Raw genomic sequence first — 2,500 nt, 5'->3', positions numbered from 1 at the left:
CACTTAGATATTTCGAATTGGTGCCAAGAAAAGGAATAAGATATTAATCCCTTAACAAACTTTTGGCTATTTTTCTGGCTCTAGGCGTTTTGTAAACATATGACGGTCCTTTTGATCTGTACTTATGAGTTCTGGGCATCACAACGGACTAGTAGTTCGAGTGAGATTATTCGTGATGTCACGAAAATTAGCCTATTTACCTAATCTAATCTGACCTAAAAATTTACTTTAATAAATTAATGGAAAAAGTACTAAATTTGAGCAATTTAGACTAAGAACTGCTATTCCACACACTGTTTTCTCCATATTTGCACCATGCGTCATCTTAATATTCCCAAGTTTGAAAAAATCACTTACATAGCAGAATTTTGAGTGGTATTTTGTAGACGGCTTCAAGAAGTCGAAACATCGCTGATCGAATTGGAATAAATCAACATTTTATAATTTTCGTTTTTTTTTGGTCATAAAAAAGGATATCAGACCAATCGTGCCATGAACTGAAAACAAAAATGTCTCATTTGTGAGGAAGTTTGAAAACAGCAATAATAAAGAAACTTAACCAAAAATAACTATATAGTAACACTGATCAGTAACCCCTAATTGTTTACTTCCATTCATAACGCATAAGTGAAAATTCAATAAGCTACGTAACAAAAGCTCCAAAAGCAAAGTACTCGAAAAGCAAATATATACATACATTTGTATATACAAGTCTGCACTGTTTTGAGTATAAATACGGGAAAGCGCGAGCTTTCATCGCATGCCTGCGGTAGCCGAAAAATTCACGCAGACAAATATATACGTACTTGTATGTACCACCAATTCTTGGTAAATATTTTCATATAAGTATAAGTCAGTACCCAGTAGGAAAATTTATAAATATTATTTTATATATTTGTATTACAGAGGATGGCGAGTTGAAAGCCGATTTGCCATTTCTCTGCTCGCTATCAGCGCTCAAGCTTTTTAGACAATAAACCAACTAGTTGAGGCAGTAACAAGGACGTCAGGGTACTGTCAAAAATTATCAAATAAAGAATTTTTTTATTGATCTGAATCTTAAGAAAGAAACATAATATAATTGTCCAAAAATAAGCCAAGTTTAAAATAGTTTTTTTTTCCAAAAATTTCAGAATTCCTTTTTTAATATTGTATGTTTGTAACAATAAAAAATTCTAATAAAATATTATATTTCATTTTTTATATGAGAAAAAATTGTTGAAGAAGGCTGTTTTTTACCCAAGGAGACCCTTGTAACCCCTTAAGTTAAATCAAATAAACTTTCTAGAAAAAATCCTTTTGAGTGTCTTAAACACTGTGAAAATGGGTAAAATCAGATTATAACCGCGTCCACTACCTAAATAACCGTTATATTGAAAACTACTAAAAGTGAAATATCACCCGAAAACATATACCTCAAGCATTAAATTTCAATGAGCTTGAGGTGAAATAGTATATCTCAGGAGCTATTGGACCGATTTAGACCACATTTTGGTAAGTGATGTTACCCAAGCATGCCTAGTATGCACTGCGATAATTGCCAAATCCGTTGATAACCATGCCTACTTAACGTATAACCAATTTTTAAGGTTTATCTGATGCCTACTCTTTACAACATCAATGAAGTTACCCGCATAAAACTTTCCACAGATATTGCCATCATGGTATTTCGTCTTACCTAAAAAAAAAAGGCTGATTTTTTATCTAACATTTCGGTCAGCCGGCCTATTATTGAAATATGACAGTATGTCCTTATGCCAAAAATGTGTACAATTGCATAAATATTTGCCTCAACCACCTTATAAATATTGTTGAATTTTCGTTTGACATGTTAACGCATCCATCGACCAATATGAAATTCAGAAATAATATCTTTCTAATAACAGTGTAACCCTACCTAAAATGGATAAAATCAGGACAATACTTCTCTTAGTCCCGATATAACTAATATTCGAATTTTCAAAGCTTAGTTAGCAAATTGGAAGAGTAAAATGTTCGGTAATACTCAAACTTAACCCTTCTTTACATGTTTTTGGTTTGTCTTTATGCAACCCCATGAAGCTTAGTCATTGAAAAGAGGGACTGTTGAATAAAACAGCGAAGATGCATCAAAATAATAGTGACTAAATTTTATTTTGAGACGCCAATAAAGAAGAAGGAAATTTATATCAAACCATTTTTTTCACAAAACAGTGAAGGATTCTCTAAGTGGTAAAGTATTTTGTAAAATTTCCGCTTTCAAAATTTTTCAAAACCAAATTGAAACATTTTTTGACAGCTTTCAGTAATGTTATTTGCAAAATAATCGTATATTTTGATAATATTTCACCCAGTCGTTTTTTTTAGCATAATAAAGGCTTGACAAGATAAGAAATAGATATGACTGATTCGGCCAGCGTAGATAATAGCGAATCGTTTTCCACAAATTTTTGAAAACATTTAAATGATGGTGGGTTTTATCGAAAATTTCAAAGAAAATTTAGGACAAAAAAGGTCTGAA

The sequence above is a fragment of the Bactrocera dorsalis genome, chromosome 1, assembly GCF_023373825.1.
Source record: "Bactrocera dorsalis isolate Fly_Bdor chromosome 1, ASM2337382v1, whole genome shotgun sequence".
NCBI lineage: Eukaryota > Metazoa > Arthropoda > Insecta > Diptera > Tephritidae > Bactrocera > Bactrocera dorsalis.
This window is presented reverse-complemented; position numbering follows the sequence as displayed.